Source organism: Passer domesticus, chromosome 1, assembly GCF_036417665.1.
Source record: "Passer domesticus isolate bPasDom1 chromosome 1, bPasDom1.hap1, whole genome shotgun sequence".
Taxonomy (NCBI): Eukaryota; Metazoa; Chordata; class Aves; order Passeriformes; family Passeridae; genus Passer; species Passer domesticus.
In genome coordinates this window covers 119794041-119807347 of record NC_087474.1, presented here as the reverse complement: position 1 = coordinate 119807347, position 13307 = coordinate 119794041, and the positions used below count along the sequence as shown (strand labels likewise).

The 13307-nt window shown below is 39.9% G+C and overlaps 1 non-coding gene and 1 pseudogene across 1 annotated transcript; one reads left to right on the top strand and one right to left on the bottom strand.

The window, feature by feature from the left end:
• The window catches only part of LOC135303091 (chloride channel protein B-like), an 87078-nt pseudogene that overhangs the window by 61001 nt on the left and 12770 nt on the right, over nt 1-13307 (bottom strand).
• On the top strand, nt 146-218 carry TRNAA-AGC (transfer RNA alanine (anticodon AGC)). The gene has a single exon. It is a non-coding gene; the product is annotated as a tRNA-Ala (tRNA).

Genomic DNA, 13307 nt, shown 5'->3' with positions numbered 1-13307 from the left:
ATATACAGACTCAAGTGTCAGACTATGAATGGGATTTGTACATTCACTTCCTAGAAATCATTAATTACCATTATTTTTATTATTCGTACAATAGCCATTTTTATGATATATATTATATAGTTATTTCTTTTCTGACTGTGCACAGGGGGAATTAGCTCAAATGGTAGAGCGCTCGCTTAGCATGCGAGAGGTAGCGGGATCGATGCCCGCATTCTCCAGCATCAAATTTTGCTGAACAAGGGGCTGGAGAGCAGCCCTGCAGGAAGGGCCCCAGGGGCTGATGGCAAGTTGAACACGAGCCAGCAGTGCCCTGGCAGCCAGGAGGGCCAACCCTGTCCTAGGGGCCATCAGGAACAGCACTGCCAAAGGGGCAAGGGAGGGGATTGTCCTGCTCCGCTCTGTAGCCTCACCTCGAGTGCTGTGAGAAGTTTTGGGCACCACAATATAAAAAAGGCATTAAGCTCTTCCAGAGCATCCAAAGGAGGCCACAAGGGTGATGAAGCGTCTGAAGAGGAAGCCTGATGAGGAGTGGCTGAGGTCACTGGTCTGCTCAGACTTGAGAAGAGGACACTGAGGGGACACCTCATTGCAGTGTGCAGCTTCCTTGTGAGGGGAAGAGGAGGGATGGACACCGATGTCTCCTCTCTGTGTGACCAGTGACAGGACTCAAGGGAATGGCTTGAAGCTGTCAGGGGAGGTTTAGATTGGATGTTATTAGGAAAATATTTTTTATCCAGTGGGTGGTCAGGCACTGGAGCAGGCTCCCCAGGGAAGTAGTCAGAGTACCAACCTGACAGAGTCCAAGAAGCATTTGGAACATGCTCTCAGGCCCATGGTATGATTCTTGGAGTGTTCTGTCCAGGGCCAGGAGGTGGACTTTGATGATCTTAGTGGGTCCCTTCCAGCTCAGGATATTCTATGATTTGAGGAGCATCATACACCATTACACAAGTTTTTCCTGTTTATTCGTATAACTGATCTATTTGATTCCAGTTCTGGAATGGTTTTTAAAACTCTATGTAGTTCTAGACTGGTTATAAAAATTAGGTTATTGGGTCAAAAATATGAGTGCTGACTGATAGACTTAACTATCTATATCTATTCAGGCAAGTAAACCATGTTTCAGCAAACACTGCATATTAAGAATTGATTTAGACAACATTTTTGGGGAGGGCTGGAGGTGTATACACAGGGGGAGGGCAAAGACAGGAGGTTGTGCACACAACTAATTCTTTCTATATTTTTTCGATATTTTTGAATGGCATTACGCACTCTCCAGTCATGACCCCTTGCTTGCTGAACATTAAGCCTCTCAGCATTACTGCAAGAATCTTGCTCCAGTCCACAACAACTTTCTAAAAGCTATGACAAAGACCCAGCTGCAGTTTTCTCCAAAGTTCAGAGTGTTATGTCCAAGATTAAGGTTCAGGCTATTACATACATAAGAAACAGATGAAAAGTCTGGATCTGAACCCATAGTCCTACAGTTACAGAGGTGGAGCCAGAAGCTGAGACTCTTTCTGGATCCCCAGAGGATTCAAATGATCTAAACTTGGAAAGTCCACAGTTTTGGCTATGGTCCTTCCACAGCTATTCTCGGATGATATTTCTTCATTCTTTTCCCCAATTTTAGCATCTCTTTCCAAGCAACCCATCCTTTTCTACCTATACAGCTTCCTCCAAGCACTTGGTCCTTTGCTATTGCCAAGTTTCAACCAACAATTCAGATTGTTGCTACTTGACACAGGCCTTTCATACAGAAAGCACAAACCAGGACTGAAGTGAAGTATAGGAATAACCAGACCACTGGCAAGCCCAGAACCTGCTGTTCAAAAGCCAAAGATGAAATAAAATGCCAAAGCAATGCAAAGGGATGTGCATCCAGATCCTTCATGAGTCCCACATTTAAAAAGCGATGTGATCCCTTGCTTCCCACCCTCAATTGGAAGCACAGCATCTGCAACACAGAGGAAGAGACATGCAGAGATACAAAACATTAAAAGGTCCTTTTACAAAAATGCAGTTTGTAGTAGTTCCCATTTGCCTTAACCTTATTTTTAAAAAGCAATGAGTTTACATGACAGCTTCAGCATCTGGGGCACTTCCAGGAAAACAACGGATATATGTTCTCTCCAGTCTGGTCTGTGTGATGTCAATTCTGATCTAAATAATGAGAAACTGCAGCAATTTAAGCCAAAGAAAGGCAACTGTACTAGTTATGAAGAGTCTCCTTCTTGAAAGGAAGAGGGAAAGCAGGACTCCTTTCCCCGTTCTTTTTAGAGGTAGCAACTCAGGATCATCCCAGCATATTTGTCTCAATTAGTTTTGATATGTCAGAAGGAAGCATTACATTACTTTAAAGAAAACCTGCCTTATAAATTAATATGCTTTAATATACCCTCAAGTTATTTGAGTTTCTTCTGAAGAATCAATCACATAACTCCCCTTGACTGAAGGCTTTATTAGAATATCTGACTCCATCTGGACCAATCCATACACTTGATGAACTGCTTGTTTCTGAAATTTCCCTCTTAAGCTGATTTATGCTAAAATATTAAAAGCAAAACTAACCAAAAAAATTATTAAGTGGATGAATAAAACTTGCCTTGCTGCCTGTACAGAATGTGTCAATTTACACAAAAAGCTAACTTTCCCTTAAATATCCCAATTAAGTTGTTTTGTTAACTAATAAATCTAGTTTACTAGATTAGATTTACTAGATTCATTGTGCTAATCCATCTGGTTTATTAATGCTTATATTTCTCTACATAAACTTCTGGCTGCTGAAACCCAAAATTCTCAAAACCAGGAATTACTTTATCCTGTCTAAACACAGAAAAGGGGGGGGGGTGAGATAAAATACATAGAGCCTGGCCTTGACTCACACAACACTGTTACTCTATCAGAGGGGATTATCTGACCAAGAATTATCATTCCTGAGGAGCACTTCAGTGGATAAGAACAGCACTCAGAGCAGATGGATGCATTTGCAATTAGACACTGGAGAGTGCCATGGAGAGTTGGAATGATGTAGAGGTTTCCTTTTCCACAGCAGCCCAGGCTATACTCAAACCACACCTCAAAGACGTCTGTCCCACGCGTTCTTAAAACTCTCCTTTGGTAAACAGTGGCACCAGTTATTTCAACATTTTGCAGCTTAGACTGCTGGTTATCGTGCTGGCCACAACCAGCCTTCCTCTACAGCTCTGCTATTCTTGGACGCTTTCTCAATCTCTGTCAGCCGGAACAACTGAACTCTCCAAGCAGGTACAGCTTCCTTCTTCCAGCCTGGAAAGCAGCCGGCATGTTTTGGACATCACCACAAGCTACACGGTAACAGTATGAACTCTGTTCCTGGAACAAAGGGCAAGAGATCTGTGGTGTTTGACCCACCTGATCTCTGCTCAGAACTACAAGGAAAAATTTAAATGCAGCCAACATCTAGTGCAAGAAAATGTCTTCCAGACAGATTGGCAACCAAAGGGACACAAGATACTTCCCAGTCTTGTATTTGCTTTTTACATTATTCCAACCTCTTAAATAAGAATACATTCCAAATTCATAATGGTCAATAAAAGAAGAAAAACCTGATTACTCTGCCCTGGTTTTGAAGCCATATGATTGTGTAACTCACTTATATCAAAGCATCAAGTTCTATACATATGTCTTTGCTACCAGTAAAGGAATGCACACTCAAAAAACAGCACATCTGAGAAGCAATTTGAAGCTTGCAGCAATGCCAAAAGAACTGAGAGAGAAACAACAGAAGAAAGTGGGGTTTTACAATTAAAATACAAATGGTTGAGCAAGAAGAACAAAGCACAGAGAGTGGAGGTGTAGGGTTTGCTTACAACAGGGTGATGTACCACTAACTCTTCCTTTTTGAAGTCAGTGCATTTAGCAAAGATAGATTTCTCCCTGGTGGTGACAGGAGGACTGCACTGCCACACTACAGGAATACATGTGCAGGACTGAGACTTGCTGGTGGAAAAAACCCATTGCTTCTTAACCCCTTTCTCTTGCCTTCCCGTAGATTCCTATTCATCCTTCTCCAAGGAATATCAAAGCCTGCTGGAAGAGCTACAAAACACTACCAAAAGTAAATGTGTAAATGTGTGAGGAGAAGCTATGATAGAAGGAAGTGCTGTCATGCTGGCATAGCCACATACAGCCCCACCTGGAGCTGCAATCTTTCACTATCACAGGTTAAAGCAAAACCATGCACTGAGTTTGATCAGTACACAAGACAAAATTCAGCATCTTACAATTTCCTTGTTATTTGGTTCCTATTGCATCTCTTAAAGTGGCAAGGGTGCTTATTACTAATCCATTGGATCTCAAATGGGTAATTATATTTATCTGCTTCTGGAACACTGACTGATAATCTCACGTTACGCTGAGATGAGCCAAATTTAAATGGTCCTAACTAAAGTCTACAGCTGCAATCATAATTTCCTTTTTCAATTCCTAAGAAAAAGAGAAGAGTGAACAAGCTTCTTTTCCACATTTAGTCTTATTACAAGCTCATTAGAGACATCATCACTACCTTCAGCATGTGCATGACCTTTCAAAGTCCAGAACAATTTAATGCTCAATTCCTTTCAGATCTATCCAGTTTCCACATGATGTACTCTTTATAACTTGTAGCCCCACCAAATGAAAAATTGACACTAAGCCCATCCAGCCTCTAGGTTGGATCAGCCTGACTATTTTTGATTCAGAGACAAACAATTATCATGGTTTCAGATATTTTTCCTTAACAGCAAAAAATAGTTTTATTTTGAAAAATAACATTTTGCAAGCATTTAGTCCTTAAAATAAAGAGGGATAAAAAAAAGTATGCCAGAGTGAGGGAAAATACTTTTCCTGTGGCAACCCAAATAGCCAGAGATATCAAATCCCAGTACTAAGTGATAAAGGCTGCTTTTATAAAGAAAATGTAAATGCATGTTACAGAATACACTATAGAATCAAGTATTACAAGTCAAATAACAGACTAGAATTGGTGGTAAGCATGGGAAAGCAGGTGTCCTTTCTATATAAGTATATGTAAGTTTATATAAGTATATATATATAAAAGTTTACATAAGTATATATAAGCTGTTTAGAATTGTCCTGGTTCTGGCCCAGATCAGTGGGATGGGGTGTGGCAAAGACCTTGTGGAATTCAATACCATTTTACATCAGGGACATCTGAAAAGCCAGGGACAGGGGAAAGGGGCTCTTTTTCTTCCAAGAAGGAGTAAGCATGGAGGGCATAGGGTCTGTCCACCATTGTTTTTCATTGACTTGGGTTTCATGAGCATTTGGCATGTAAATCACCTTCTCTTTGTATATTTTTGTTATTACTATAGTTGCTGTTACTGTTTCCTTATCTCAGTGCTATTTCCAGTAAATTGCTCTTATCTCCATGTGTGATTTCTGCTTTTTTCTCCCACCAGAGAGGGAAGGGGAGCAGCTCACAGTTTTTAATGGGAGTACTGAATTGGGGAATACCATTCCTAAACCATGAAATTAATCCAGTCAGTATTTACAGTTTGTTTTATGCAACATGTATATGACGCTACTCACGTGGAAGGATGAATAAATACATTTTACAAATTTATGAATTTGCAAAACTAGAAGATGGCAGTGGTCATTTGCAATGGCTGTGAAATCAAGCTGTCATTTAACCTCAGTCTAAGTAAGTCTTTTTCTACTTCCTCTGGATTCCTCATCTGTATTTCTTAAGAAATTTACTTGTACTGCAAAGCCTATATCAGATTCAAGGATCTCTTCAGCTGTTTAACCATGAAATCCCAAGCCATTCAGCCACATATTCCCTGCCTGTTTATTAACACAATACTTGCCATTTTAAATTCCTGGATTGCAGTTTGTTCTGGGTTACCTATTCATGTCCTCACAGAGAGGACTGATCAAATCATGTCCCTCAGCCAACTGGAGCTGAGGATAACAAAGATTTTTCATCAGTTTCCAGTTCTAGATTTCCATCTCAAACACAGCCTGTCTGCTATAGATTTATATACCTATCTACAAGGCCTTTACATTTTGTAAAGCAGAGTTAGGATTACAAATTGAAGAAGTAGTGTGATACATACAGCCACATTTCATGTTCTTTTACATATTTAGTTCCCTTTTGTTTCCTTCTTTCTCCTTTCCTCCCGCCCCTTATTTTGACATGTCAGAAAATGCCTCTTACTGGAAAAGTTTAAGTGTGATTAAATTTCAGTGATTAAAAGATTAAGTGTTACTTTCGTCTCTACATGAATTCATTTTAAATACTCGGGTCTGACGCACCTTTGAATTTTTTCCATCTGAAATCTTTGTAACTGCTAACTGGAAGAAATGGCTAAAAACTGTATTCACATAGATATGCTCATGGTGATCCTCTCCACTTATGTTTCCGAGTTGTTTCTCATGTGGCAATTTCTCACACTCAAGACAAGAGTGCAAGGAAGGAAATACAGTGAACATTCTGTAATAGTTGTCATGCATACCTGCAGCCATTAAGTAAACAGTCCATTGTGAGAAGTAAGGATGGACAAAATAAATAAAGAAAAGTGTCTAAACCCACTAATGCCACCACTTACCACAAGAAAATTGCCCTTTTGTCCTTCCCATGTATCCCACTCATTTGCTCACAAGCAATGAGCAAGGCTGAGATTCACCCAATCTAACTTCAGGGATGTGACTGTTGCAACAGGTAATTGGCCTTGGACTCTGTGGCCAGCAGAGAGCACTGGTCCCTCCACGAAGATTTGGAGCACATGGAATGCTCTACTCATGGCCAGCCTGCCCACCCTGCATCCTGGCAGATGGTGGAGATGCAGCCAGACCGAGTTCTTTGCACACTGCCACTTGTGCACAGCAGGGACTCGGGATCGTTTTTCCTTAAGTTTTTTTCCATCGGTACTTAAATGTATGCTGTGAGTCAGAAAGGGTCCATTATTTCAATTTAAATTCCTCCCCATTTATGCAAATTTGAAGTTCCTGGTCAGCATGAACAGTTAAAGACTTGTTCCTAACTTGCAAACTTATTGCTTCCCTTCTCTCATGAGGATGTTATGACAGGATTAATACTCAATTAATCAACAGAAAATGTTCCTAGACATCCTAGCAAGACTAGACAGCTATAAAGTCTAAAGCTAATTATATGCTACGTGGTGGAGACACAGATTTGCAAGCCAAATGGCTGAAGATACTTTATCAGGTCCTTCTAGTTTTCCACATGCCCATTTTGAAGTAAACATGAATGAAACCAAAAATGTTTGAAATAGAACACAGCACAGCAGAAGTGGTTTTCACTGGCTGCTTTGCATTCAGCAAAAGCAAAGGGAGTTTTTACATGAGATGACTGCATTGCATTTCAGTGCTGCATTTTTCATCATCAGTATAACAGTTATATTTCATTCAAAACTAATGCTTAGGGTTTTATCTTAATTGAGATTAATTTACATTTCTATACAAATTGAAGATACACCCAAAATAAAAAGATATTTGGAAAATATTTCAGTAGACATCTGGAGAAAAATTACAGGAACACACAACCAGGGTAATAATATATTTTCCAAGCACAAGGTTTCATCCCCTCTGTGGATAGCTATTAAACAGCTCAGATAGCAGATTTATGGAAACCTTCAAGCCGAGATTCAGCTGTGTGCAGTTGTGACAAGTTGTCAGACGATTGTATCTCAAGCCTTTGTTCCCCTGTATCTCAAAGATTACAAGCTTATGGGCAGAGCACATCTACAACAGATAGATGGAACTGGGAGTAGTTCAGTCTTCACAAAGCTTAGGTCAGGTTTTGTTTTTGAAAACTTGACTCTGGGACAGTTCAAACCCAGGTCAACTTTTTGCCAAAACCCTGAAGTCCAAAGAGAGCTAGAAGGACAGCTAGCCTGGAGCCTACACATTTAAAGTAGTAGCCTCTCTTCACAGCCAGGTAGAAAGGAAAATAATCCTCTCAAGTATCCCTTTAGAGTTTTGACAGCTTATATATTAAGTATATATGCATATATGCCTAAATTGTCCACCCTGCCCATGGAAACACTGAGCTTTTGGAACAGAAGCATTAGTCAATGTGATTTAAAAAAAATAGAAAAAGAAAGATAGCTCTGCCAGATTCTTGGCAAAACATTATCTTCATTGTGATTTCCTCACAGAGAGAAAGGTGATGAATTGAGGAGAAGCAAATGCAGGCCAAGGGGCAGTAGGGCTCTCAGAAGACAGCTTCGTCTAATCTATGGGCTGAAGATTAGATATTCAATTCCAGTCAAAGGAATGGTACTCCGGGTTATGTTGTGGGTGTGGAAGATACCATGATGGGTTCTTTCCAAGTTTAAATGCAAACTGGTTTATACAAGATTATTTTTGGTTAAAGTCACTGTGACATAGTTTCTTTCAGCTGCCCCATTATGTGAGTTTATTAAAAAAAAAAAAAAAAAAAAAAGTTGCATGGTTCTCTCTCAGATCAAACAGTTTCTTTCCTGCCTTTTTCTGCCAAGTTATAATAAAATAAGGACTGTGACCTGAGCAGGATCTTCTACAGCTAACAGAAAAGGAAAAAACAGCATGAATAAGAGTTCATGCTACAAAGTTAACGTAAAAAAAAAAAAAAAAAACAAAAAAAAAAACCAAACCCACAGGACTAAGGCAAAAATATATATACAGAAAAGCTTTATAAGCACCACAGCCCTACAAAACACATGCTGCTCTCCCATTTTCAGGTATGAGCTGGCAAGGTGCTAACCACTCCATGAACTTTTGAAGTCAGCAAGGCACTGCTTCTTGAACAACATAAAATAACTCTTAGGAGTTTTCTTAGTCTTTCCTTTATGTCTGGCACTAAATCTTTGCAAGATGGTCTTACGTTCAATTCTGTAGTGTCTTCTGACACACTGGCTCTGACTGGCTTGTGTTGATGCATATTTTTTGGTTTTTATTCCAGAGAGTAAAAAGCAGTGGTTTTTATGTGCTCAAGCAGTTTGTGCAAGGTTTCTGTAATGTACCATGAGAAAGCCAAAGGCTTCCCAATGGTAGGGGAAATGGCTGACAAACACTCCAGCACTCCAGCTCCAAAATGTTAGAAGGGTAATTGTTGCAAACCCAGCCTCTTGCAAACAGAGGTCTTTGGCATTTCCACAGGACTAATGGGAGTCACACATGGGAATCTGCTTCTCGCCTGCTGGACTGAAAACTACATTTTGGTTAAGACATCTCCTTGCAGTGCTCAACAGCACAAAGCCATGAACCTGTAGAGAGACAGGGGAGAAAAGCTGTAGCATAACATGAGAAGGCTGGCAGGGGAATGGCTCTTCCTAAAGCTGAGAAATCCTGTTTTCCTTACTGACCTCACTCACTCACAAACGTGGCAGCAAAAAGCTTGAAGTGAGCTTCATCGGGCTGTGTTCCCTCAGTAGAAGGTGAGCAAGCACAGCTGCCAACAGAAATGCCAGCATCCTACCACTAAGAGGAGCTGAAATTCAGCTGTCATCATCAGCACGGGCCTGCTCCAGCACAGCCCTTTCACTGGGATCCCTCCTCCTCCTCCTCCTCCTCTTCCTCCTAGCCAGGCCAGATTTCACCTCTGATGTGCCAACAGAGAACCCTGCAGCAGACAGCTGCTCTGACCAAGAGCAGGACTAGGCAGAGGAGGTGGTGGCCTGCCAGAGCACACACAGAACTTCCAAGAACTAAATGAAATGCACTCTTTCTGACCCTATGGAGAGGTAAACCATTGGGAAACATGCATCTGTACCAGTCTGTGGAGAGCTCGCAGAGACTTGCCTGTGTGCCTCAACCTACATACACTTACACTTTCAGCTCTAAAAGTTTCCTCTCTCATATTCAAAATATTGTTTGCCTCCCAGGATCATGCAGGCTGTCAATGCAAGTCAAGGTGATTGCCTTTCCCTGAAACTTATGTATTTTTGCTGGCTCGGAGTGGAAGCTGCTGAAGGGATGTCTGGGCTGATGGGAGGAGAGCATTTCAATAACTCACTGGTCTTGAGTTGAGCAATCCTCTCTCCAGCAAGGAGAGAAGAGAAAGCATGATATATAAAAAACCAGACACAGCATACATTAAACATATTGGCAAGTCTGCCTGTAAGAGGGCAGAAGAAAGGAGCTTCAGTGTACACCAGTTTCCCTAAAGATAGGTTATCTTAACACTTTAAAAGACTGGGAAACTCCTCAGAAACAATTCCTCAAAAATAATGGAAATAAAGAAAACTTTTGACAAGTAGGTATTTTCTAAAGAAACTTCCAGAGAATCAAAAATTTGCACAATTTACTAAAAGTGCAGTAGAAAAGTTCTGAAGATTTTTTTTCTTCACATTTAATCATAGAATGATTTGAAATTAAAGGGACCTGAAAGATCATTTAGTTCCAATGCCATGCCATAAGCAGGGACACCTTCCACTAGACCAACCTAGCCTTGAGCACTTCCAGGAATGGGGAATACACAACTTCCCTGAGTAACCTTGTTCAGTGTCTCACCACCTTCACAGCCAAGAATTTCTTCTAATATGGAATTTAAATGTGCCCTTTTTAAGTTTGAAGCCGTTTCCCCCATTCCATCACTACGTGTTCTTGTAAAAAGTCCCTCTCCGGCCTTTCTGCAGCCCCCTTAAGGTACTGGAAGTTACTCTAAGGCCTCACCAGAGCCTTCTCTGCTCCAGGCTGAACAAACCCAACTCTCTCAACCTGTGTTTGTAGGATTGTTAAGGTCATAATGTTCTTCATAACAACATGCTTAAGCTATAACCAAAGCACAAAACTGGAAAGCATTAAAATATTCAAAATATGGGAACCTTTTTGCCTATACCCTTTCTTTTCCAATGGTGTGACTCTCCCAAATGCATATGATGCCAAATGGAAATTCCAAAGGTAAAGTGGTCCCATCATGTCTTATCAGGACATTCAAGCTCTCCACAGATTGCAAATAAATGCAAAAGCACACCAACACAACTGCTATGTGTCACTATTCTATTGTTTCTATTCTTACATACCTACAAACATTAAATACATATATGCATTTTGAAAATCCACATTTTCTTTACTCTGTTGCACATTATTCAGTACCAGCAGGTCAGATTCATTTTTCCATCCAGTAGTTTGTGACCTGCCCTCATTAGTCTCTATAAATGTTATATAATTAAGAGAATCATATTATTTATTTACAAAGATAAGCACAGTCTCCAAAAGGTTGCTTGTTTTTCTAAGGGACAGCTTTGGAATTCATTTAAAGAACTGCATATGTAATTGATTCATTTTTAAATTTTGGGGGAAAAAAGCAATCTCCTGGACGACCTCTAAACACTCCAAGGAGGATGGTTGGAATGAAAGCCAAGATGTTCACATCCAGCAAGTTCTTAATCTGAGTCAAAGAAAGAAAATTGTTCTGAGAATCCTGCCAGTGACAAGAATTATTGCATCCTTTCTCACAAAACCTGATACCTCAAAGTAATTTCCATGGAAGAAATAAATATTTCCTTTTGATTTAGAGAACTCAGCTAATTCATTTAAAGCTGATCTCTTCTTGCACACCTCACAGAGGTGGAACCAAGCAGGTAGACACTGGTGTTGGCACACACAGGAGAAAATTATGATGTACTGCACTTACCACTGGCACTCAGCACTTCAGGTTACATCTAAATAACACAATAGAATGGCTTTAATGAGCACTTCAAAAGACTTTGCTGAATCAGAGCTTTGCTGAATGTTCATTTTTTAAGTGTCAATCTGCATCCATGTGCATTGAGATAATTTATAAATAAATTTATTTAAGTGAAACTGTGGAAGTTCATGCTGAGCTAGAACAACTCACAAAACAACAAATCACAGGCACAGAACACAGTCTGGCAGCTGTAATAGTAATTGAATTTTCTGCTTGACTCCTCAACAAGCAGCAAGGATGAAAGCAATATCGCGTTTTAATTTTATCTTCCAGGCAACAAAATGGGGTCAAGAGGTCAGTGACAGTCTATTAAAAGTTGTGAGGATATTATTTCCCTAGCCCAGGTTTAGAGTTACACAGCTTTTTGTCATGATTAGGATATAAACTGTATAAAAATCTACCTGCCAGGATGTGGGAAGGTCACATGTCAAGAGCTAGCTGCAAAAAACCCTAAACTGGTCTAATCTTGGGGTTAGTGGATTGGACAAACTGTCAGCTATCAGCCTGACTTAAATTGCTTGAGCATGAGGTCCTCTTATTGTTCAAATTCCTTTTTCTGCTTCCTTTTCTTCTTGCCACTAATCTTATTCTTCTTGCTACAAATAGCCTAGAGTTTAACAAATTCACCAGGTGGCTGTATTAAATATGGATTGTATTTCCTGAAAAGGGAAATGCCAGGGTCGAAATCCATTCAGGCTTTAAGAGCTGGTCCACAGGGTGCTGCAGACAGAAAACCTGGGTCTGGAAGAAGGAGAATGCCAGCAGCCATTCCCAGGCACCAGAAGCTCAATACCTGCATGTACAGTCACAGGGAGTAGGGACAGACTCAAGGTACATCATGCCTTAGAACCAGGATTACAACAATCACCCGCATAGGTACCCTGTGTACTAAGCAAAACTTTAATAATGCTATTTTTACCAATAGCTCTAACAATATCCATCTTTTTCCAAAGGATTTAAAGAGATCTAATATTTAAGGTATTGGAATTCAGAAGGAACAAGCTTTATTCGAAGTAGAAAAAAGATCAGGTTTTACTCAGGATCCAAATATCTTGCATTATATTCTACTTAATTCCAATCCTGCACTAAAACTAAAAATAGGCATACATGATTTTATTGGATTTAATCCCTACCTCCATTTTTGCTAAGCAAAAGATATACTGAGATATTTGCTTTCAAGTAAAATATGCTCATTACACTGTATGTGTGTGGCAGTAAAGGTGAAGTCGAGAGAGTATTCGACAGCCTGTAAATGGAAGGTGGCACAGTATACTCTTTGTTTTTGTTGTAACACAAACCACAAGCTTTGGCCAGTCATCAAGAAAAAAATGGTACCTACAGAGTAAGTTTCACCTTTAGAATTAATCCTATGGTCTTTGTAAAAATAAAGTGAAGTTTCCTGAAAATCTCATGCTCTGGAGTACAATAAATTCCCCTGGTAACATTATGCTAGGTTGAATGAAACTAAAAAAACCAAATAATTTCTTGAGAAACATAACCCACAAGCTTTCAACTCAGTTTATTCACTGTAAACTTTTTGTTAATGCCATAAAATATGCAAGAAACAAAATTTCCCCTGAGCCTTATGTTCAGTGAAATGAAAATGTTTCTGCTTATCTGTACCACAATA